The sequence below is a fragment of the Hyla sarda genome, chromosome 2 (genome assembly GCF_029499605.1).
Source record: "Hyla sarda isolate aHylSar1 chromosome 2, aHylSar1.hap1, whole genome shotgun sequence".
In the NCBI taxonomy this organism is placed as follows: Eukaryota; Metazoa; Chordata; class Amphibia; order Anura; family Hylidae; genus Hyla; species Hyla sarda.
In genome coordinates, this window is record NC_079190.1 from 208931945 (window position 1) to 208958782 (window position 26838).

The window sequence follows — 26838 nt, forward strand, 5'->3', positions numbered from 1 at the left end:
ATGTAACAGACATTTCCGACTTTTCATCCCTTATATTACAGATATGGAGGGTAAGAGTTATGTAAATACAATAGGCGGGTAATTCGGAAAGATTCCCCTCACAACCCCTGACAAAAAGCTATGTGTAAACCTGAGGTAAGTGACGTGACTCTAGCCGGCATATTCCCACACGACAGACCCACAATGTCGTGAACACGTGAGGAAACAACACCGAATAGCCAAGGTGAAAATGGAAGTGTCCCAACGTACTGAAAGGCTGTGGTTTTGTTAGAAGGAAAAGGCCAGCCTCCTCGGGTGATACACAGCAGCGCCTCACTGGCCCGGAATGTCCCGCTCTACACGTGTTTGCCCCGCGGAAATTCCAGCCCCGCCAGCAGTGCCGATTCCCACACAGGGTGTTCTCAGTACACGGCACCCCAGTCACCAGACACAACGTGGGTCCAGACACCGAGGGGCTTGCACCTGTCCTTCTCAGGTACGTGACCCCCGCTCCTGTCATGGTGGCCCTCAGCTATTGATATGCCGGGTATAAGAGCTCGGCCTTCTCACATAGTTCTCCTCTTTAGGATGACGGACGGAATAGTTGTAGTGCCTGCGGTCTGACAGTCACCAGCTCGGAGGGATCTAGTCACTTTCCGTAAGTGTTTGTAATGTTAGTAACACCTGCTGGACAACATTGGGGCTGAGCTACGAGATAATGGCAGCTTTCCGTCACTAAGGTGACTACAAACCATACACTGGGCAAGTTTGGTGGCCATGTGACAGGTCTTACCCATCTTAGCCTAGGACAGTGTTTCCAAACCAGGGTGCCTCCAGTTGTTGCAAAACTACATCTCTCAGCATGCCCGGACAGCTGGGAGGTGTAGTTTTGCAACAGCTGGAGGCACCCCGGATGGGAAACACTCGTGTAGGATGAGAAAAGTAGAGTAGTGCATGTTCAGATGCTGACATACATTGTGGTGTACTTATTCACCTAAAGCAACGTTTCCCAACCAGTGTGCCTCCAGCTGTTGCGAAACTGCTGGGAGTTGTAGTTTTGCAACAGCTGGGGGTACACTGGTTGGGAAACGCTGACCGATAAGTGTAATGCATAGAAACGTATCCCCTCTCCGAAGGGGCCCCCCGCGATCTGTACGGAGCACCTGTGCTGTAGCACAGGTGCGCGTCATGACTAGTGTTGGGCGCGAATATTCGCATATTGAATTTTTTTTTCGCAAATATATTAGCTATATATTTTTTTTTCACATGCGCATATTCGTATATGTGAATATTCGCATATTCCTTCTTTTCACTTGTGGGCCAATTAGAATGATGCAAATACACTTGTCAGAGGTTATCAACAACACCCCTAGCAACCAATAGTAAAGGTGCCCACCCCCTCACTGGTTTCTTCCTCGAATATGCGAATATTCACTAATGCGAATATAACGAATACGCAAAATTTGCGAATATAGGACGAACATTTGGCTATATATTTGCGAAATATCGCGAATTCGATTGTGGGCAATGCCGCTCATCACTAGTCATGACCCCCGTCCGAAGCAGAGGCCGCCACGCCCCCTCCATTAACCCCTTAAGGACCAAGCCCATTTTCACCTTAAGGACCAGGCCAATTTTATTTTTCCGTTTTCGTTTTTCCCTCCTCGCCTTCTAAAATCCATAACTCTTTTATATTTCCATCTACAGACCCATATAAGGGCTTTTTTTTTCCGTGACCAATTGTATTTGTAATGAAACCTCTCATTTTACCATAAAATGTACGGCGAACCCCCCCAAAAAAATTTTAGGGAGGAAATTTAAGTGAAAAAACACAATTTTGCACATTTTGGAGGGTTTCGTTTTCACACTGTACACTTTAACTCCTTAAGGACTCAGGGTTTTTCCGTTTTTGCTCTTTCGTTTTTTCCTACTCCCCTTTTAAAAATCATAACCCTTTCAATTTTGCACCTAAAAATCCATATGATGGCTTATTTTTTGCACCACCAATTCTTCTTTGCAGTGACATCAATAATTTTACCCAAAAATCTACGGCCAAGCGGAAAAAAAATCATTGTGCGACAAAATTGAAGAAAAAACGCCATTTTGTAAGTTTTGGGGGCTTCCGTTTCTATGCAGTAAATTGTTCGGCAAAAATGACACCTTATCTTTATTCTGTAGGTCTATACGATTAAAATGATCCCCTACTTATATAGGTTTGATTTTGTCGTACTTCTGAAAAAAATCATAACTACATGCAGGAAAATGTATACGTTTATAATTGTCATATTCTGACCCCTATAACTTTTTTATTTTACTGCGTATGGGGCAGTATGAGGACTCATTTTTTGTGCCGTGATATGAAGTTTTTAGAGGTACCATTTTTGTATTGATCAGACTTTTTGATCGCTTTTAATCAATTTTTTCATGATATAAAAAGTGACCAAAAACATGTTATTTTGGACTTTGGAATTTTTTTGCTCATATGCCATTGACCCTGCGGTTTAATTAATTATATATTTTTATAGTTTGGACATTTACGCACGCGGCGATACCACATATGTTTATATTTATTTAGGGAAAGGGTTAAATCACATTTATTAACTCCCATAGGAGGCTATAACACTGCACACACTGATCTTTTACACTGATCACTGCAAAGCCATAGCTTTGCATTGATCAATGTTATCGGCGGTCGATTGCTCAAGCCTGCATCTCAGGCTTGGAACAATCAATCGCCGAAGGGACGCGCCGGAAGAAGGTAAGAAGACCTCCACTCGCGTCCTAGCTGATCGGGACACCGCATTTTCACTGCGGTGGTCCCGATCAGCCCCACTGAGCAGCCGTTAAGCTTTTACTTTCGTTTTAGACGCGGCGTTCAACTTTGAACACCGCGTCTGAAGGGTTAATAGCACGCGGCACTACAATTGCTGCGTGCTATTAGCCCCGGGTCCAGGCTTCAGATACATGCCCAGACCGACCCGATATGACGCGGGGTCACCGCGTGACCCCGTGTTATATCACGGGAGCCGGCCAAGGACGTAAATATACGTCCTTGGTCGTTAAGGGGTTAAGGTAAAAATGACATGTGTTCTTTATTCTGTGGGTCAATACGATTAAAATGATACCCATGGATAGATACTTTTAAAGTTTTTTGTACCGCTTAAAAAAAAATCTAAAACTTCTTGTACAAAATTAGTAATCTAAAATCGCCCTATTTTGACCATCTATAACTTTTTCATTTTTCCATATATAGGGCGGTATGAGGGCTAATTTTTTGCGCAGTCATCTGTACTTTTTATCGATACCACATTTGCATATATGTAGAAGAAAGAAAAAAAATGATACACGCACATTTGCATATATAAAACTTTTTGAACATTTTTAAATATTTTTTGGAAATAAAATGTGACTTAAAAAGCAGCATTTTGGACTTTATTTTTTACGTTTACGCCGTTCACCGTACGGGATCATTAACATTATATTTTGATAGTTCACAGACATGTACGCACGTGGCGATACCAAATATGTTTATAACTTTTCTACGCTTTTTGGGGGTAGAATGGGAAAAACGGACAATTTTATTTTTTTTATTGGGGAGGGGATTTTTTTTTTGACATTTTTAGATATATACATATATATTTTTTTTATTTATTTATAAAAAATTTTTTTTACACCTTTTTATGTCCCCATAGGGGACTATCTATAGCAATCATTTGATTGTTAATGCTGTTCAGTTCTATTCATAGAGCATAGCACTGATCAGTATTATCGGCTATCTTCTGCTCTAGTCTGCTCAATCTCAGACCAGAGCAGGAGACGGACAGAGGCAGGTGAGGGGACCTCTGTCCGCCATTACAGATTATCGGATCCCCGCGGCAGCGCTGCGGGCGATCCAATAATCTATTTTAACATGCACACTGCCGCAGATCACGGCATCTGAGGGTTTAATGGCGGACATCAGTGCGATCGTGGATGTCTGCCATTAACGGCGGGTCCCGGCTGCTGCTTTCAGCCAAAACCTGCATGACGCGAGCACCGCTCCGATGCTCACGGTCATACACAGGACGTAAATGTACATCCTGGTGCGCTAAGTACCGCCGCACCAGGACGTACATTTACGTCCGTGGTCGTTAAGGGGTTAAGCTCTATGGGAGAGCCGAAGGTTGCCGAACTGCTCTCCCATAGAACTATATGTAGGGGGCATGGCAGCCTCCGCTTCGATGTGACAGACTAGGGAACCACACTAGAACATGCAGTTGAAGTACTGCAGAGCCCCCATGTGACCCCCCCCCCCCCCATACTACTGTACGTCCCCAAAACTGCTTTAGTACACCCCCCAATACTACTGTTCTCTCCCTCTATACTACTGTACCCCCCATATTACAACTGTATACCCCACAATACTACTGAACCCTCCGCCCAACACTGCTGTATACTCTAGTAATACTACTGAACCCTCCCCCAGCACTACTGTATATCCCAATACTACTACTGCACCCCCAATACTACTGTATACCCTCTAATACTACTACTGTACCCCCAATACTACAGAGCCATTGCTTACAGCTGACCTAAAAACTAGTACAACCCCCAGCATGCCTATGGCTCTGCATACTAAAGAAGTGTTCATTATACAATGACAGAGGCTTAATTAAACCAAAACTGGTTGTAGACTCCCTTTAAAGGAGAACTTTAGCCAAATGAAATTACCTTTTATATAGCTTCACATGTAAAAGTTATGTAACTTTGCAATGTAAAGTGGTTTCTTTGCTGAGCACATACCCTGTTTCTCTCAGCATTTCCTCAAGGCAGGAAGTCCAGTAGATCATATCACACATGATGACTAGCATCTACAGTAGACAACAACTCACACTCCCTCCTGCTCAGCTCAGACACTCACCTCTCCTCAGCTCAGAGAGCTGTGCTTCAGTGTGCCCTGTGTGATCATCCCTGATTGGGCACACTGAAGCACAGCTCACCTCACACATCCCCATTCTCTGCTTACTCTCTGAAGGCAGCCTCACCCTGCAGCTCACACAGGAAACAAGCTCGGGCCTCATGGTTTGTGTAGTTTTTTGCCTCACTCAAAGGCTGTTTGTGGGGGACATGGGGGTCCAAATCAGCTGGGATTCCTTGTGGATTCCTTGATTTATATATATATATATATATATATATATATATATATATATATATATATATATATATATATATATAAAATAAAATCTTCCCTTAAGGACCACAGGTTTTCTCATTTTTGAACTTTCGTTTTTTCCTCCTCACCTTCTAAAAATCATAACTCTTTCAATTTTCCACCTACAGACCCATATGAGGGCTTGTTTTTTGCACCACCAATTTTACTTTGTAATGACATCAATAATTTCACCACAGAAACTACAGTGAAACCAGAAAAGAAAAAATTTGTGGAGCTAAATTGAAAAAAAAATAAAAAATGGCATATTGTAAATTTTGGGGGCTTCCAATTCTACGCAAAGCTTTCTATGCTTTTTTGGTAAAAATGACACCTTATCTTTATTCTGTAGGTCCATAAGATTAAAATGATACCCTATTTATATAGGTTTGATTTTGTTTTACTTCTGTTAAAAAATTATAACTTATATAGACGAAAACTGGTAGGTTTAAAAATGTCCTATTCTGATCCCTATAACTTCTTTTATTTTTCCGTATATGGGGATTTGTAAGGGCTCTTTTTTTTGCGCCGTGATCTGAAGTTTTTATTGGTACTGTTTTCGTTTTCATGGGACTTTTTGATCGTTGTTTATAAATAAATTTTTTTTTATTTTTTTTTAGGTTATACAAAGTGACCAAAAATATACAAGTTTGGACTTTATTAGTCCCCTTAGGGGACTTTTAGGAGGATTCCTCAGTTCCATAGAACTACATTGATCTGTGTGCTCTGTGGGGTTATCCACCCCACTGGACTACCAGGGAGTGTTTGACAGTGGCCATCTAAAGGGTTACTAGCTGGGCACGGTGAGCCGCATGTCGGCTGTTGACAGCAGCTTCCAGCTGCTGGAATCAGCTGGGGGCTGGCCAGTATGACGTGAGCTTGATTTGGGAGCCTGCTCCATACACAGTGCAGACATTCTGCAAACTGTGGGCGCCGGCATAACATTGGTATCTCAGTAGACGGCAATGCATTTCCGTGCAGACTCCTCAAATACATTGTACATGTTGAATCAGGATTTCCGCACCAGAAACATCTGGTGAGGAAATTCTGCCGTCTGCACAGTGCAACGGAATCCCATTGAAATCAATGGGATTCTACTGCTGCAGAATTTCTGTGTGGAATTCTTATGCAGATATCCGCATGGAAATTCTGCTGTGTGAACATAGCCTAAGCCAGCAAGGGAGAGAATGACATCCCACACAGAGGGTGAACATCCACCACAGTCATGTATGCTGCGCTGGTGGGGTGGGGGCAGTGGGGAATCTAAGGCAATATGTAAATCTGGGAAATCTGAGTCGCTGTAAATGGGTGCACAGGTCACATTGTTAAGAGGAGAGATCCAGCCAAAAGTGATAAAAATAAAAGTTTATATAAATATTGATTTCAACGGGATTCCGTTGCACTGTGCAGACGACAGAATTTCCTCACCAGATGTTTCTGGTGCGGAAATCCTGATTCAACATGTACAATGTTTCTGTGGAGTCTGCACGGAAATGCATTGCCGTCTACTGAGATACCAATGTTATGCCGGCGCCTGAGTTTGCAGAATGTCTGCACGCAAAGTTTCTGTGCGGATATTCCGCCGTGTGAACCTGGCCTTATGGTAGGTTTACATCTGTTGAAGTATAGTAGATGGAAAATGGGCTCTTTTGAGAGCTAGGAGGAATCTCTAGGTAATAGAGCTCTGCTTTTTGAATGGGGAAGGGAGGAGGCAGAAGGCAGTATAGATGGCAGGGAGCATGAGAGAAACAACCCGGCAGGGGTCCTATGGAAAAGCAGGAGGCAGACAGTAGGTGGAAAGGAGCTTTGTGCAAGGTAAGAAGATATGGGCGGTACAGCTAGAGATAATAATGCCTGGAAAATCTACTGAAAAATTGAAAAGAAAACCCCAAAAAGGAGTAAGGAATATGTTCTTTTATAATGATAAATACGGTAATCTGTTTAGAACATGGTATTCAAACTATATAACATTTAGGTTCTCAAAAGACATGATGAATCTGTAAGTTCTCCAGTCTCACCTGAAGTCAAGCAAATCCTGGAATGCAATTCAAATACCGTATATCCCAGCGTATAAGACGACTTTTTAACCCCGAATTTTCTTCTGAAAAGTCGGGGGTCGTCTTATATGCCGGGTATTGGGGTCCGGCATAGGAATACTTATGATTATCTTCCCGGCTCCTGTATGCGGCTGCAGGCGGGGGCCGGCCAGAGCATGTACAAACTAATAACTGTACAGTATACTTAAAAACCAGGGTGCCTCCAGCTGTTGTGAAGCTGTTTTTAGTATACATGAATTGGTTTTTACATGCTCTGGCCGGCCCCCACCTGCAGCCGCACACAGGAGCCGGGAAGATAATCATAAGTATTCCTGTGCCGGACATCCCTGTGTCCCGAAAAATCTTTTCGGAATATAAGGATGTCCGCGGGTCACTTACCATTCCCCGACCACCACGCGTCGTCCTCCTGCGGTCCTTCTGCGCTTCTCCACCTCTCTATGATTGTACGCACGTGACGTCCCGTGCGTACAACCATAGAGGCGCAGGAGGACGAGAGCTGGCCGGGGCCTAGTGAATGACCGGCGGCGCATCGTCTACAGTGTTCCAATCACCGCTCCTCCGGTCCCGGGACTGCTGCTATGGTCCATAGGCCATAGCAGTAGATTGTGACCCCGGGCCGGAGGAGCGGTGACCGGAACACTGTGGAGGGCAGTACACAGACATACAGCCTCCAGCCATACATTCTATATGGTTGGAAGTTGTGTGTCTGTGGGGGGAGCTGCCTACTATTGTGGGGGGGGGGGGGCTGCCTACTATTGTGGGGGGGGGGGGGAGCTGCCTACTATTGTGGGGGGGGGGGAGCTGCCTACTATTGTGGGGGGGGGGGGAGCTGCCTACTATTGTGGGGGGGGGGAGCTGCCTACTATTGTGGGGGGGGGGAGCTGCCTACTATTGTGGGCGGGGGGGGGGAGCTGCCTACTATTGTGGGCGGGGGGAGCTGCCTACTATTGTGGGGGGGGGAGCTGCCTACTATTGTGGGGGGGGAGCTGCCTACTATTGTGGGGGGGGGGGAGCTGCCTACTATCGTGGGGGGGGGGAGCTGCCTACTATCGTGGGGGGGGGGAGCTGCCTACTATCGTGGGGGGGGGGAGCTGCCTACTATCGTGGGGGGGGGGAGCTGCCTACTATCGTGGGGGGGGGGGAGCTGCCTACTATCGTGGGGGGGGGGGGGGAGCTGCCTACTATCGTGGGGGGGGGGGAGCTGCCTGCTATTGTGGGGGGGGGGGAGCTGCCGACTATTGTGTGTGTGGGGGGAGCTGCCGACCTAATGTGGGGGAACTGCTGACCTAATGTGGGAGAGCTGCCTACTATTGTGGGGGAACATGCTGCCTACTTAATGTGGGGGAACTATACTGCCTACTTAATATGGGGGGAACTACAAGGTACTGTACATCGCGGTAGAAGGGGTAGTCTTATACGGCAAGTATATCCCAAACTCTATACTGTAAAAGTTGGGGGTCGTCTTATACGCCCAGTCGTCTTATACGCCAGCACATACAGTACTCAGAATGCAATTTTCAATATGCATTTCTGTCTCGAGGGGCACTGCAGGGAAAGGGCTCCAGTTTAGTTTGGTTGTGGTTAGGCTCCATCTTTTTGGTATTACAGTAGTTGATGTCTCGGTCCTCTTAGATTTGCATTAATTGACATTTATCTGATCCCAAATTAATGCTCTACTCATCACAGAATGTTTTCCTGTATTCTAAGTCTGGCTGACTAGAATAAATATTTTTTTCTTCTTTTTCTTCTCTCAGTAAAATGGTGAGACCAACATCCAGCATAGAAATGCTTTTAACCCCTTAATGACCAGCAGCCGGGGACCCGCCGGTAATGCCCGACATCCGCGATTTTGTGGTTATCCATCAATAACCCCTCATATGCCGTGATCAATACAGATCACGGCATCTGCGGCAATGCGCATGTTAAAATAGATGATCGGATCACCCTTAGTGCTGCCGTGGGGATCCGATCATCTTTAATGGTGGCCGGAGGTCCCCTCACCTGCCTCCAGCTGCTCCTCGGGTCTTCTGCTATGGTCTGAGATCGAGCAGACCAGAGCAGAAGATAGCCGATAATACTGATCAGTGCTATGCCCAATGCATAGCACTCAACAGTATTAGCAATCAACTGATTGCTATTGATAGTTCCCTATGGGGACATAAAAAGTGTAAAAAAAAAAAAAAAAAAAAAAAAAAATTAAAATAAAAAAAAATATTAAAAAAATCCCCTCCCCCAATAAAAATGAAAATTGTCCCTTTTTCCCATTTTACCCCCAAAAAAGCATAAATATTTCTCTTTATAAACATTTTATATCACCGCGTACGTAAATGTCCGAACTATCAAAATATAATGTTAATGATCCCGTACAGTGAACGGCGTAAATGTAAAAATAAAAAAATTCCAAAAATGCTGCTTTTTTTTGTCACATTTTATTCCCCCCCCCCCCCCCCCAAAAAAAAAGTGAACTAAAAATGTTATATATGCAAATGTGGTATCAATAAAAAGTACAGATGACGGCGCAAAAAAGGAGCCCTCATACCGCCCCATATATGAAAAAGTTATAGGTGGTCAAAATAGGGTGGTTTTATATTACTGATTTTGGACAAAAAGTTTGAGATTTTTTTTAAAGGGTACCTTTCATCAAAAAAAAACTTGAAATATTATAGATAAATGTATGCAGAATAACTTTCCAATTGCATGTCATAAAAAAATATGCTTCTTTCTATTTAATTTTCCACTTTGAAGAAATGACCACTAGGGGTCTCCCTACTAGTTCTGGATGCAAGCCCTTTTTATAGATTTCAGACTCATGCTGAAGTCCTAAATCTCAGACTGCAGCCAGGACACAGACAAGCTCAGCACTGCTCCCTACCTGTCAATCAGACAGGCAGGAGCCAGCACTGTGCTCATAGCAGAACAGGGCATACTCCTGACTCTGCCTTACTGCATGCCCTCATTCATTTTACTATCTGAGCTCCTATCTTTCTTCTCTCTGCACATGCAGTTGTAAACAGAGAGCAGAAGATTTAGAGCTGACGGCTGCTGTGTTCACAGCCTCTATGCCGGGCAACGCCCTCCTTCCTCCCTCACACTAGGATGGCTGAATGAGCAGCCAAGAAGAAAATATCAGAAAAAATCAGGTTGAAAGGTTTTGAATGAAAAGAGACACAGGGATAGTGTCAGTGAGAGTCAGGGACAGATTGGGGGGGTGCGGGGATTAGGGAGAGTTTAGATCATGATAGGTACTCTTTAAGCAGAACAAAAATAGAAAAGTATCTAGCCATGGGTATCATTTTAATCGTATTGACCCACAGAATAAAGAACACGTAATTTTTACAGTGTACAGTGTGAAAACAAAACCCTCCAAAAAGTGCAAAATTTGGGTTTTCTGTCAGGGACCGACCAGGGGGACAGGGAGAAGGAACCCTAAACTGACCCTAAAACCGTTCTCCCTGCCTACTTGCCTTTCCACCCTAACTGGTGGATTGACAACTGGGCGCCGGTCCCTCCCTGAGCTAAAGTGCAGGGGCATAATTAAAACGCATTCTAAAAAATTGTCGGTCACAAAACAGAGGCATAACTGGAACATAGAACTCTATAGTATAAAGTTCAGAGGACACAGATCAGAGAGTTAGTACAGAGGACACTATATCAGCGGACATGAGCAGAGGACTCAGTGGTCGTGAACAGAGGACACTATAGATAAGCGGTCATGAACAGAAGAACGCCCAAAGATCTGAATAAAGAACTAGTAAACATATAGGCCGACATTTATCATTGTCTTTTTTGTGTCTAAAAAAGGCGCAAGCAGGGTTTATTTGCGTCTTTTGGCTTACACATTTCTAGTGATTTTGAGTTGCAATCCACTGATTTTTGGCAACTACACATGATATGGAAGTGTTTTATGAACTGTGCCTTTTTGTGAAAAGGCGCAAAGCCATTGAAAAGTCTCTAAAACTACACCAGCCCAGAATTAGCTTAGCTTTTTGGTGTATGTGAAGAGAGAGATTTCACAAAATGTGACCTGCACAAAATGTATCAAATGCTCTGCGACCATTCAATAAATTTGGTGTTCCTACACATTACCAGCACACAAAAAAAGGTGTAGAAAAATGCTTCACTTACACCTACAATGATAAATGCCGGCCATAGAGTTCAAAACACCAGACAGGAAAACGTATAAATCTAAACAGAGTCCACGAACAGACAGGAATATAGCATAATCCCCCAGAACCTCCAGTAGACACAAAGGGGGAGATTTATCAATATCTGTGCAGAGGAAAAGTTGCTGAGTTGCCCATAGCAACCAATCAGATAGCTTCTTTCATTTTGCAGAGGCCTTGTTAAAAATGAAAAAAAGAAATTTGGTTGCAATGGGCAACAGGGCAACTTTTCCTCTCCCCCAATGTCCCCATGGACCTGTAACAGGGATCTATCACTAATTGGGAATATCTTTGGCTATCTTCGGCTCTCCCATAGAGCTATATGGAGGGGGTGTAACGACCCCCGCTTCGGGGGTGGAGGAGAGATGGATAGGGGATAAGTGTCAGACCATGAGAGGTCGGACCGATGGGACCCCCCATGATCTCCCAAACGGCGCCACAGTCGGCCACAGCACGAAACTTCGACCGACACGCCCCCTCCATGCAGCTTTATGGGAGAGCTGGCGTGCTGTACTCTGCAATCTCCTACTCTGCCATAGAGCTGCATGGAGGGGGGCATGTCGGACGCAGTTTTATGCTATGCTGTGGTTGTCACGCCTCATTTCATGCAGAAAGCGAGGGTGCAGTGGAGGAGATCTTGGGGTCCCAGCGGTCGAACCCCCCCCCCCCCCCGTGATCTGTTACTTCTCCCCTATCCTTAGGATAGGGGATACGTTTTTATAAACGGGAGTTCTTTAACTCTCTGACAGCTCCGATCATTCTTTTTTTCTGGGTGATCGGGTCATCAGTGACCCGATTGGCCCAGATCGCGGGCAAATCGCTGGTCTGAATTGACCAACGATTTGCCGTGATCTCTGACATGGGGGGGGGGGGGGGGTCTCAGGACGGATAGATATCAGCAGTCATCCCAGTCCGATCACCGCCGGGTGAGCGGCGGTGATCGGAAATGCGAGGGCATATGCATACGCCCTTCGTCCCCAACGAGTTAAATAGGTATTTGAAATTTTACATTTTAAAACCTGTTAGGACTTCCTCTAAAGTCCTAAATATCTGAAACCTGTTGTAAATGTGGATTATAAATTTGGATGATAAATTTTGGTGGGATGACTATCTTTCTTCAAAGATTTTAAAACGTTAGAATTTTTGATAAATGTTTAGCACTCTGATAGCACTCCTCTGTGCTCTTTCCTTGTCTGATAGCACTCCTCTGTGCTCTTTCCTTGTCTGATAGCACTCTGTGCTCTTTCCTTGTCTGATAGCACTCCTCTGTGCTCTTTCCTTGTCTGATAGCAGTCCTCTGTGCTCTTTCCTTGTCTGATAGCACTCCTCTGTGCTCTATCCTTTCCTATCTTGAGGTCCTGATGGTCCTTATGACAGTGTTTCTCTAGCGCGGTCCTCAAGAACCCCCAACAGGTCATGTTTTCTGGATTTCACAGGTGATATAACTGTGGTGATGCCTGATTCACTGACCAGAATTATATCACCTGTGAAAGACTGGGGGGAAAAAAAGGAAATCCATAAAACGTGACCTTTTTGGGTGTACTTGAGGACTGTGCTTGAGAAACACTGCCTTATGGGTTAATAGCAAAACATTCCTAAGATGACAGAACTGACAATCAAACAGGAAATAGATTGTTTGTTTATTATTTTACAGGTTCCATTTCAGTGATGGAAAGAGCACAGATCTGCTGTTTTGCATATTTGGAATGTGTATTGTGTGCTTTTACAGGAATTGTCCAGAGAGCCACAAGATCAGTATATACTGACTTCTATATGCTATTAGATGACAAGTGACTAGGAATTTCCAGGCCTTAAAGTTTCTGAAATGTTAGAAGTATTAGTGTTTTCATTAAATAAGGAGACTGCATGAACACCAGTTTTTTCCCTAACGACCGCAGCAGCACAATAATGGGTTAACAATCCCACCTGTGAGCAGGCAGGACCTGTGGAATTTTTAATAATTACAACACACCACCCTGTAGTATAAATGGACCTTCCCCCTATCCCTCACTGAGGTTTTTTTCATCCTGTGAGCAGGACAGTGGGTGTACCTTCCTCCTTAGCGTTTCCAGCCGTCCTGTGACCTCCCAGACATCCTCGACTGCGGGACTCCTGCTGCTGTTGGCTCCCGTATTGGTAGCTGCATATCTGTCGACTACCATGCGCCTCCTGCACTTAGGAGCACTTCCCGGTATTATTCGCAGCGCGATCTATGCGCTCGCATGACGCCACTGATGTCAGAGGTGGGCGTGATTAGGTTCGGACGGCGTCTTCTGATATCCTTTCTCTCTGTCTGTTTCCTTTTTCTACTGCCTGCTGTAGGTAAGGCAGCATCAGTAGAAAGGGATTTTTTTTTCTTTCTTATTTTTATGGGCCTCTTCTTATAATACTAAGAAAGAGGCATATTTTGGTGCCAGTCAGTGTATTTAAACTGCACAGTGTTAGTCAGCAGGTCTCTTTTGAGCCTGCTTCAATCAATTGGTGCTAGTACAGAGAGTGTTTCTTTAGAAACTATTTCTCCTTAAAGAGGTACCGTATATACTCGAGTATAAGCCGAGTTTTTCAGCACGATTTTTCGTGCTGAAAACACCCCCCCTCGGCTTATACTCGAGTGAACTCTCCACCTGCAGTGGTCTTCAACCTGCGGACCTCCAGAGGTTTCAAAACTACAACTCCCAGCAAGCCCGGGCAGCCATCGGCTGTCCGGGCTTGCTGGGAGTTGTAGTTTTGAAACCTCCGGAGGTCCGCAGGTTGAAGACCACTGCGGCCTTCGACATCATCCAGCCCCCTCTCACCCCCCTTTAGTTCTGTACAGTACTCACCTCCGCTCGGCGCTGGTCCGGTCCTGCAGGACTGTCCGGAGAGGAGGTGGTCCGGTGGGATAGTGGTTCCGGGCTGCTATCTTAACCGGGGAGGCCTCTTCTAAGCGTTTCGGGCCCGGCCTCAGAATAGTCACGTTGCCTTGACAACGACGCAGAGGTGTGTTCATTGCCAACGTACTTCTGCGTCATTGTCAAGGCAACGCCTCTATTCCGGGCCGGAAGCGCGGAGAAGAGGCGCCCCCGGTGAAGATAGCAGCCCGGAACCACTATCCCACCGGACCACCTCCTCTCCGATCAGCCCTGCAGGACCGGACCAGCGCCGAGCGGAGGTGAGTACTGTACAGAACTAAAGGGGGGTGAGAGGGGGCTGGATGATGTCGAAGGCCGCAGTGGTGTTCAACCTGCGGACCTCCGGAGGTTTCAAAACTACAACTCCCAGCAAGCCCGGACAGCCGATGGCTGCCCGGGCTTGCTGGGAGTTGTAGTTTTGAAACCTCTGGAGGTCCGCAGGTTGAAGACCACTGAGGGCGGATGATAAGAGGATGATGAAGGGGGGGTGTGGGATGATGAAGGGGGGGTGTGGGATGATGAAGGGGGGGGTGTGGGATGATGACAAGAGGATGATGAAGGGGGGTGGGGATGATGACAAGGGGATGATGAAGGGGGGGATGTGTGGGATGATGACAAGGGGATGATGAAGGGGGGATGTGTGGGATGGTGACAAGGGGATGATGACAGGTGATGATGATGAGGGTCTGGATGATGACAGGCGGTGATGATGATGTTAATGACGGGGGTCTGGATGATGACGGGGGTCTGGATGATGACAGGGGGGGGATGATGTATTTCCCACCCTAGGCTTATACTTGAGTCAATAACTTTTCCTGGGATTTTGGGTTGAAATTAGGGGTCTCGGCTTATACTCGGGTCGGCTTATACTCGAGTATATACGGTATGTACCTTTTGTTTCTATCCTTATGTTATAGCTATACAAATAGTTATAGTGTATATAATATTCCTTTTAAGATGTCTTCTAAAGATTCAGGCAGAGTTTCTGCTGGAAAATCAACACAAAAAGAAAGCATATTGCTTGCAGAGAATGTAATACACCCCTTCCAGATGGTTATGATCACACTCTATGCCAATCTTGTCGTCCTCGTCTTCCTGAGAATCAGGAGCCCACAATACAAGATGTAGTGGTGTGGGTTAAGGACTTTGTGGAAGGCTCTATTAAGAACTTAAAGAAGCTTTTTCTACTCCAAGAAAAAGATCCCGGTATGGTACTTCCTCTCCTCAGAGGGGTTCATCTCCTATATTAGATGAGGACTTCTCCATGGTAGAAGATAGAAATGCTTCATCAGAGGACTCTGAAGAAGAATTCTTTGATCAAGGGAAGGTGTTTTTTCCTGCTGAAAAAACGCAGAAATTACTTAAATTGGTGCAGACCAAGGGTCAGCCTGGAGATCAGGGAGAAGCTCCCTTAGATAATAGAGGGCCAAGGGCTTTCAAAATAAATGTCTCCAACTTCGCCCTTATGCTGGCAGATTGGGAAAAAAACTGAGAAAGCTCCAGTGATCTCAAAAAGGTTTAAGATGATGTATCCCTTGGAGGAATCCCAGTCAAAAGACTGGGTTTCTCCACCCAAGGTGGATACCGCCATTGCCAAGATATCCAAAAGGACTCTGGTTCTGGCGGAAGATGGGTCGAGTCTTAAAGACCCTATAGACAGGAGGATTGAGGTAGCTCTTAAAGGGGTTCTCCGGTGCTTAGACATCTTATCCCCTATCCAAAGGATAGGCGATAAGATACCTGATCGCGGGAGTCCCGCCGCTGGGGACCCCTGTGATCTTGTACGCGGCACCCCGTTTGTAATCAGTCCCCGGAGCGTGTTCGCTCCGGGTCTGATTACTGTCTATCACTGGGCCGGCGGCAGGTGACGTCACGCCTCCGCCCCCGTGTGATGTCACGCTCCGCCCCTCAATGCAAGTCTATGGGAGGGGGCGTGAAAGCTATCACGCCCCCTCCCATAGGCTTGCATTGAGGGGTGGAGCGTGACGTCACACGGGGGCGGAGGCGTGACGTCACACGCAGTCGGCCCTGTGGTCTCTGGTAATCAGACCCGGAGCGAACATGCTCCGGGGACTGATTACAAACGGGGTGCCACGTGCAAGATCACGGGGGTCCCCAGCACCGGGACTCCCGCGATCAGGCATCTTATCCCCTATCCAAAGGATCCTAAGATGTCTAAGCACCGGAGTACCCCTTTAAAAGATCTTATCTTACGGCTGCAAGTCAATCTGCTGTATCTATTGCTGCTTCTGAAGTTTCTTGTAATTTAAGAAAGTGGTTGAATAAGGCCCAGGAGGATATAGATAGAGGTGTGCCAAGGGATGAAATTCTTTCTTCTTTTAAGCATATAAATTTAGCCATAGGCTATCTCTGTGATTCTGCTAATCAACAATTACATTTTTCCTCTAAAGCTATGGCTTTGTCTACCGCGGGGAGAAGAGCATTATGGTTGCGCCCCTGGTCTGGTGACAACCCGTCAAAGTATCACCTCTGTAACTTGCTCTTCTCTCCCGGTAGACTTTTTGGGCCAGAATTAGACACCTTAAAGGGGTACTCTGGTGAAGACCTTTTTTCTTTTAAATCAACTGGTGGCAGAAAGTTAAACATATTTGCAAATTAAACAAAAATTATAGACAGACTGATAGAAATGCAAAACAATTTATTATACAATGTTTGTCATAAAATCAATAAAAAAATGTATTTGATAAAACATAAATAAAAATAAGACTGATAAAGCAATGGTGTATATAATGTTTTACCATTGGGCCGTAATGGTATATGGGATTGAATATAGCACTGCTGTTTGGGTGGTTGTTAGGTTATCGGCCGATTGTCCGGCATAAACTGTTAGTCCGGCAAATATGTGGCTATAGTGTAAAACAGTCTTTGGTTGACAGACTAGGTTGTTCAGTTTAATAGGAATTGGTTGTCTCTCACCCTGTCCGCTGGTCTCCGTACTGCGACAGGCCAATGATGGTAAAATTGCTGTGTTGTAGGTGATGGTTAGAATCCATCTAGCGGCGGGGGCTCTGGCAAGAGACTCCCACGTTGGAGGTCCGTAGCGGCGGCGTGCGGCTGTGTTGGTATCGGACCTCTACTTAACAAGCCAGAACGGGATAGTTGTACATTCAACAGCGTTTGAAGCAAGTCTGTGCGGCAGGTAGGTGAGACTCCCAGCTGATGTGATAGAAGGATAAACGGTTTGTTTCAATCAATGTGCCGGCTTCTGGAGGAGCAGTGCATATTTCTAATGCTCTATTCAGACTGTATCCAGACCTAGACACGTTTCAGGGTACTTAAATAGACCCCTTCTTCAGTATGCAAAGAATATCTTCATGATATTTGTGGTAGCCCTTGGGGGGGTGTATGGTGGTGGTGGTATGGTATCGGTTTAGGAGGGGTTAATATTAACCTTGTCACTCGTGACGCCAGGGTGAGGGCTGGTATTACTGAGGTATAGCTTTGGCCTATCGCCGCCCTTCCCAGAAACGACAGGCGTATGCAGGTAATGACTGAAGGTCCACACTGGAGTTAAACTTGAATTGAAGTAAACTTTACTCTTGAACTTGCAGTACATTCAGAATACAGTTACAGTCTCTGCAATACACTTCTATAGACTTCAATGACTGACAGTTGCTGCGGACCTTGCGTCTTTTGCAGGTTAATAGAATCAAGGTAATTGGTGCGTGGATCCATCCGGATTTAGGGGTAGATTAGGTCCGGTGGTCCCGCAGAGTGTTTGGGGGATTGATACACTCTATATTTGCTAAGGATCGGCCATTGCTGCGAGGCTTGGGCCTAACTCACGGTTTTTAGCAGCGCAGGTTCTATAGAGAGATGTTGCTCGCTTGGCAACCCAGGAACAAAGAGAACTAAAATGGCTGCCGCGTCCCTTATATGGACAGGGGGTGGAGCCTAATTTGATAGGTCCAAGGTCAGCTGTCACTCACCGTCACACAGGCTTCTGGGTAATCATCTGACTTCCTATACAGGTCCTATACACACAATAAAACCAAAACGAGGCTAGAAATACCAAAGTGAGGCCTGGAACACATCAAGAGTGAGGCTTGGAACGCATCACATGACCCGAAGGCCCTGCGACGCCATGGAAACAAGTAATTAACCATTTATTTACATATACTATCCTATTTACATTAACCTATGGATAAATTAGAGATTTATACACTAGAATAGAAGTGACTAGGGGTAGACTGGCTAAGAGGGATCCCTAAGTCCTAGGGACTCTGGCTATGGGGACCCATAAATAAACAAGTACCGTATAGAATCCGGTACTGGGATACCACATATTCTTTGCCTACTGAAGAAGGGGTCTATTTAAGTACTCTGAAACGCGTCTAGGTCTGGATACAGTCTGAATAGAGCATTAGAAATATGTACTGCTCCTCCAGATGCCAGCACATTGATTGAAACAAACTGTTTATCCTTCTATCACATCAGCTGGAAGTCTCACCTACCTGCCGCACAGACTTACTTCAAACGCTGTTGTATGTACAACTATCCCATTCTGGCTTGTTAAGTAGAGGTCCGATACCAACACAGCCATACGCCACCGCTACGGACCTCCGACGTGGGAGTCTCTTGCCAGAGCCCCCGCCGCTAGACTGATTCTAACCATCACCTACAGCACAGCAATTTTACCATCATTGGCCTGTCGCAGTATGGAGACCAGTGGACAGGGTGAGAGACTACCAATTCCTATTAAACTGAACAACCTAGTCTGTCAACCAAAGGCTGTTTTACACTATAGCCACATATTTGCCAGACTAACCATTTATGCCAGACAATCGGCCGATAACCTAACAACCACCCAAACAGCGGTATATTCATTCCAATATACCATTAGGGCCCAATGGTAAAACATTATATACACCATTGCTTTATCAGACTTATTTTTATTTATGTTTTATCAAATTAATTTTTTTTATTGATTTTATATTGTGACAAACATTGTATAATAAATAGTTTTGCATTTCTATCAATCTGTCTATAATTTTTTTTCATTGTGTATCATCCTTGAGGTGTGGTTAATATATTACTATTGAGATTTTTCACTATTGTCGATTAGTGGGGACTGATCATTTTAACCACATATACCTCGGACGTTGGTTGTGAGCTGCACACACTAGTTTTCTTTCCAATATTTGTAAATTACTTCTATTAAAAAATCTTAATCCTTCCAGTACTTATTAGCTGCTGAATGCTACAGAGGAAATTCCTTTCTTTTTGGAACACTGATGACATCACGAACACAATGCTCTCTGCTGACATCTCTGTCCATTTTAGAAACTATGCATAGCAGATGTATGCTAAGGGCAGCATGGTGCCTCAGTGGTTAGCACTGCTGCCTTGCAGTGCTGGGGACTTGGGTTCAAATCCCACTAAGAACAACAATAAATAAAGCATTATTATTATTATAATAACGTCAGCAGAGAGAACTGTGCTCCTGATGTCATCAGAGAGCATTTCAAAAAGAAAATAATTTCCTCTGTAGTATTCAGCAGCTAATAAGTACAGGAAGGATTAAGATTTTTTAATAGAAGTAATTTACAAATATGTTTAATTTTCTGCCACCAGCTGATTTAAAAAAATAAGTTTTTCACCGGAGTACCCCTTTAATGTCAGATAAAAAAAAGGAAGTCGTTACCACCGGCTCCAAGATAGTCTCGCAGATTCTTCCCTAACAGAGAGGTCTCCTCCCACATTTAGATTTCGCCCTTCTAATAGAGGTAAAGGTGCTGGTTCTTCTAGAAGAGGTGGCACTAGAGTAACCAGGGAAAACAGGTTATCCGGCTTCCAATGGAAATCGATAAAATCCAAATTTATTAGAGTTTCTTTAAAATAAGAGTAGGTGAAACACACAAAATAAAGGCACTCAAAACATAAACGAAACGCTGACGCGTTTCCACTTAACATTAAGTCTTAGTCATGGCAAGTTGAGGACATACACCCTCATACCTCTGCTTACAGTACTAAATACAAATTCTACTCTCAATTTAAATACCGAACATGTACAGAAACATTATAATATAATGAATATCATATATATATAATCGATATAAAAGAGTGAGCAAAATATTTTGTTAAGCAAATTTCCCAGGCACCATTCTATCAAAGAACAAGGATAACCATGGCGTGTCACCAGAACATGAAAGTGTATAAACACAAACTTATAAATAGTTAAATATAACAAGAAGATTTTTTCTAATAAAACTATAATAATACAGAAAAGCAAATTCTTAGTAAATGTATGATAGATCATGTCTGTGATTAAGACCTGATGGGTACCGTGTTTCAAGATTTAATATCCAAAAAGCTTCTCGTTTGAATACCTGTTGGCCCCAGTCTCCTCCCCTCTGAGGTGGGCGGACCTTTTCTATTCCCAATACTTGACATTTGGGTATATTGCCAGAGTGCCTTTCTACTACATGTCTAGTAAAGCCTGATAGGGATCTGTTCACACTTCTTTCTGTGTTTGGGATCTACATGTGTTCTTGGATCCTAGATTTTAATTTTCTGGTTGTGCAACTTACGTATTGTAGGTTGCATTCTAAACATATAATAGTGTACACTACATGTGAGGACTGGCAATTTATTAGACTTTTTAGATTATACTGTTGGCCAGACGTGCATGAGTAGATTGAGCTAGAATTATGCATGTATTTGCAATTGCCGTATCTGGGGCGACCACATTTATAGCTACCCTTCACAGAGAGCTAGGTCTTATTTTTATTGCCAGGGTCACTGTACTCGCTAGGTGACAACTGGCTTTGCAACGTACGGGCCCTGCGGGGAATAATTCGAGATTTTCCTAGTTTTTATGAAGGAAAATATAGATTTTATAACGACAGGAGGCGAATAATATGCTGTCCAAATTCTTTACTACTCAATAGCAGCTGAACAACATAGTACAGATACAGGAGAGAAAAAACTTTAACAGTACAACCAAACATGTTGAACAGGTGTAGGTGTGTTGACCAATCATACATCATGAGAGGTGATATAAGTCCAGGTGACCTAATAACGTCTCCTTTCTTTGATGTGTATAGGAGAAAAACAATCCATATCTGCGTCATAAACAGTTAGGCAGGTCAAATCTTCATCTTGAAGGTATGAAGGTTGAATCCATAATGACTTGACTTAGGAGGTCAGATTAAAAGAAGGGGAGTCATCCGAGGGAGAAGTTGTCGTAGGCTGGTCTTTTCGTCGACTCTAGTAGGCTGGAAAATATAAATTAATAATATCATTAGGGTTGGGTATGGGTGGGATATTATTCGCCTCCTGTCGTTATAAAATCTATATTTTCCTTCATAAAAACTAGGAAAATCTCGAATTTTATTGCCGACTAGGAGGCTCATAATATGCAAGTTTAAAGCTTAAACATAAAAGTTTCATAAACAGTCATAGAATCATATATACAATTAATATAATTTTAAAAGACAGACATAGAAACATGAGGTTCAGGGCGGAAATAAAAGGTTCTAAAAGTTGTTTCAGAAGACCAGTCTGCGGCCTTCAAAATATCTGATAGAGAGCCACCCGTGAGTGCTGTTTTTGTAGCCATGGCGCTACGAACTGAATGGGCACCGAAAAGGGATGTGTCAATGCCAGCTAGGGACATGGTAGACCTGACCCATCTAGCTAGAGTAGAAGAAGAAACGGGTAAATGAGGTTTGCAAAAGGATATGAGAAGTTGAGGAGAAGAAGAACGAAGAGAGGAAGTTCTTTGTTCATAGGTACGTAGACAAGAGACCACACATAGATCAGGACGGTTGGGGAAGTAAGGATAGAAAATTGATTGAATAGAAGTTTTGGTGCGTCTGCAAATTTCAAAACGAACACCGTGAGGAGAAAAAGTTCTTCTGGATATGTCTAGAGCATGTACATCTGAAATCCGTTTGATAGAAATAAGACATAATAGCATGGTTAATTTGAAAGAAAGAAATTTTAAAGGTATAGATTCATTGTCTGACCAAGATGAAAGTAAAGATATAACTAGGGAGACATCCCAAGTAGATTGATATTTAGGTCGAGGAGGTCTTTGTAGTCGAATGCCTTTAAGTAATTTACAGATAAGAGGGTGTTTGCCTACAGGAATGTCTAGGAATAAAGAGTGATGAGCAGAAATGGCAGAACGATATAAGTTAATAGTACGATAAGCCTTGCCTGAATCGAATAATTCAGACAGGAAATTTATGATGTGGGAGATAGATGCTTGAAAGGGATCCAGGTGTCTTCTAAAGCACCAATTATCCCAAACTTTCCAAGCTGATCGGTAAGATTTTCTGGTGCCTGGAGCCCAGACCTCGGCCAGAATGTTCTTAGATGACTGTGAAAGTTCGATATCGTCTGAAGGTTGCCCGAAATGAACCAAGCCACTAGAGACATGGAATTCGTATGGATTAGGGGGTGAGGATTGAAGTATGGGTCTAGAAGGATGTGAGGAAAAGAAGGAAGGATCCTCGGAAAATCTATGGTCATGCCCAAGATCTGAGGGAACCATGCCTGAGTTGGCCACCAAGGTGTGATGAGAATCAAAGTAGATTGAAGTGACATTGTTTGAAGAAGAACTCTGGGGATCATTGCGAAAGGAGGGAAAGCATAGAGAATGCCTGAGGGCCAAGTTTGAAGGAATGCGTCCTGAGCTATGGCTTCCGGATCTGGGCGCCAACTGTAAAACATTGGAACTTGATGGTTGAGGCGAGACGCGAAGAGGTCTAATATTATTGGACCCCAAAGGTTGTTGATAGTCTGGAAAATTGCACGATCTAACATCCAGTCGCTGGAATCTATTAAATAACGGGAGTTCCAGTCCGCGATTGAGTTGTATAGGCCCGGAAGGTATTCTGATTTCAAAATTATGTTTCTGGCTAAGCAAAAATTCCATAATTGGGTGGCTATGTCTGATAGGGTTTTGGAACCCGTGCCACCTAAGCGATTGATATATTGAACCGCCGAGATGTTGTCCATGCGGATCAATACACAACAATGCGATCTGAATTTCGCAAAGCTCTTTAGGGCGAAAAAACCAGCCAACAGTTCTAGACAATTGATGTGGAGTGTTTGTTCTGTCTCTGACCAATTGCCTCCTGTTGAAGCCGAGCCGCATCGAGCTCCCCATCCTTGGAGACTGGCGTCTGATTCTATCACCAGGTCTGGTCTGCAGTTGAAAATTGCTTTCCCATTCCAAAGTTGGATATGAGTTAGCCACCATTGTAGTTCCTCCTCTGCTTCTGGAGATAAGGAAATCTCGTCTGAATAAGATAAGCCTTTCTGGAGGTAGTACTTTTTCAATCTCTGTAGAGCTCTGTAGTGTAAAGGTGCAGGGAAAATTGCTTGGATGGAGGCCGAAAGAAGGCCTACGATCCTCGCGATCGTTCTCAAAGAAACTGATTGTTTGCGAAGAATAGAAAGAATTTCTTTCTTGATAGTGAATAATTTCTTGTTGGGGAGGCTGAGAGTAGATGATAGAGTATCTATTGTGAAGCCAAGGAATTCTAACTTCCTGGAAGGGGAGAGAATGGATTTCTTCAGATTGATCGAGAATCCCAGACTGGACAGTAGAGAAATCGTCCAATCTAGATGTCGAAGTACCATGTTGGGAGATTGAGCCATGATAAGAATGTCGTCTAAATATATAATGAGACGAACCCCACGACTTCTTAATAAGGCAACTACGGGTTTCATTAGCTTGGTGAAACACCAAGGGGCTGAGGAGAGACCGAATGGTAGGCAAGTGAATTGCCATAGAGTATCTTCCCAATAGAATTGGAGATAATGTTGATGGGAGGGGTGAATAGGAACTGTCAGGTAGGCGTCCTTTAGGTCTACTTTCACCAACCAATCTTGTTCCAAAAGAAGGTCTCTTAGCAGATGGATACCTTCCATCTTGAAATGTTGGTAAAAAACGAAATCGTTCAAGTGACGAAGATTTATAACTGGACGGTGACCTCCGTCCTTTTTCTTCACTAGGAAGATATTGCTTATGAAACCTGGAATGTTTGGGTTGGCTTTCATGATGGCTCTTTTTGAAATCAGTTCTTTGATTTCTTGAGAGATAAGAAGATAGTCTTGTGAGGAGAATTGAATTTGATGAGGGAGATATGATTGAGTCGGGGGGTATAGAAATTCTATCAGATATCCTGAAATTGTCTGAAGAACCCAGACATCTGTAGTGATGGAAGCCCAAGCGGGGAAAAAATGTTGGAGTCGACCACCTAGAGGAAGAAGGGAAGAAAGTTTTTGAGAAAGGCTCACCTGAAGTTGGTCTGGATCTGGGGAATCCACGTTGACCTCGGGATCTCCATGGACGTCCTCTTGATGGGAAAAACGGGGTTGGATTCGGTTGGAAGGAAGGTCCGGGGTAATTATATTGTTGTGGTTGGAAAGAGCCTCTATTGGATTGTCTATTAGGGAAGGGGCGGCCGGGAAAACGGCCCCTACTTCTCCCGGCCTTCCCAAAAACTCTTTGGGAGAACACTTTTTTCAAAGAGTTTTGGGCTTTATCTAGGGATGTGAAAATATTGACATATTTGCCTATCTCTTTTATGGCCTCATCACCGAAAAGAAGTCCCTCATTGGAGGGTTCGGATTCTGAGTTGGCTAGATAAGCTAACTGCGGATCAAGTCTCATCAAGAGAGTTTTCTTTCTCTCAGAGCATAATGCTGCATTGGCATTGCCGAAGTGACAAATGGATCTCTGGAGCCATCCTCTCATGACCTCTGTATCCAGAGTAGTGCCTGAAGCATGTGCATGTTCAACAATGTCCATCATCTGGGCCAGTGGACCAAGTAAGTCCAATAACTTATCCTGACATATACGAAGAGATCTGTCTAGACCCTTTTTGGGGTGTTTGCCCGTTTTTAGCATGTATTTTACCAGTACGGGATCAATATCAGGGGTAGAGGCTGCCTTTCCTGGTAAGGTAGGCCTGGGGCATTCAGCCCTAAGTTTATTCCTGGCTGTCTTATCTAATGGTTTCTTAATCCATACAGACAGGTATTTAGATACAATAGGTTGAGGAAACCATTCGCCAGATCTGGGATGGGATATAAGGTATGGGTCAAATAGAGGGTTCCCTTTCTCATCATAAACAATGGTTTGGGATTTTGATGTTTCATCAGGGACCTGATATTCAGAGACCTCTCCTTCCTCGATATCAGATTCCTGACCGAGGTCTATGTAATCATCATCATCATTGTCCTCTTCCTCATCTGAGGAATTAGAGGAGAGAACATTATATGAGTCCGGTTTTGCTCTGGACTGAGCTTTTCGTGCCCTTTTTATTTTATCCACCTCCAGGGCTGAGGGTCTGTGGTGAGAAACTGAGTCACCTGTCATATTCACACTGACGTTAGCAGTGGGGTCTTTATTCTCAGAAGAGGTCCCTAATGTGTTAGGGTTAGCTATTCTGGGGTCTGTGTTGCAATATCGCCTTTTATAAGTTCTTTTGCCTGTCTTTTTATGCCCTCTGGCTAATTTAGATACTGAGTCATCTGCTGACCAGAAAATGTCAGAGGGGGTATTAGGATGAAGGGTAGAGGTATTGGGATTATTCATAGCTAGAGACTTTGTAATTGTATCTTGAATAGTCTCAATGGCCGATTTGAGAGCAGTCTGTACTGACTGGTCCACTAGTTTTTGTATATGAGTGGGGTCATTATTGCCCTGTTCAGGAGTAGGGTTGGTGGACATATTAAATTAATATAATAGGGTAGTCTATGAGAATACTGTGAGGAGAGTAGCGAAATGAATGTGACCTGATGCTGAGTATCGCGGCGACTGAGGAGAATTGAAAAAGAGCGCGAAATAGCGAGAGAGGGAATGAAATTTCGCAGACGCGAAATCTCGCAGATGCGAAATCTCGCGAGAGGACGCGCGTGAGGGAGAGCGCGTTCAGATAGGGAACAACGGCGCCGGCGGAGATGCGAGAGCGGAACACTGCGCTAAGGTGAGTAGATTCGTTAGGATGAGTTACCAAGTGAAGACAGAATGAAATACAGAGGAGTTATGTATGTATATAAATATATAAGAAAATGTAATGATAACTGGAATGAAAAAAGGGGGGGGGGGGAGGAGGGGGGGGGGGGAAGGGGGGAAATGGATGTATGGAGAATATATATATATATATAGAAATAAAGACCGATAGGGATATACTAAACGGGGAAAGATGGTATATATATAAGAAAATGAAGAAAATATAAAATATATAATGTGTTATCACACTGAGGAAAGTTGAAGTATATATGAAGTACTTAACTCTCCTGCGGAGCAGCAAAGAAAGGAGACGTTATTAGGTCACCTGGACTTATATCACCTCTCATGATGTATGATTGGTCAACACACCTACACCTGTTCAACATGTTTGGTTGTACTGTTAAAGTTTTTTCTCTCCTGTATCTGTACTATGTTGTTCAGCTGCTATTGAGTAGTAAAGAATTTGGACAGCATATTATGAGCCTCCTAGTCGGCAATAAAATTCTAATGCCTTTTGTCCAATATTTGGCTAACTGTTTCGTCTGATCTCAACAGTGGTAAGGGT

The 26838-nt window shown here is 44.1% G+C and overlaps 1 protein-coding gene across 1 annotated transcript in view; it reads left to right on the forward strand.

Moving 5' to 3' along the window:
• The first annotated feature begins 92 nt into the window (after positions 1–92).
• The window catches only part of NFKBIZ (NFKB inhibitor zeta), a 57612-nt gene continuing 30866 nt past the window's right edge, over positions 93–26838 (forward strand). Inside the window, exons 1-2 of the mRNA XM_056556278.1 lie at positions 93–475; positions 567–637. The gene's annotated coding sequence lies outside the window, so the exon portion shown is untranslated. The remainder of the gene's footprint in view (positions 476–566; positions 638–26838) is intronic.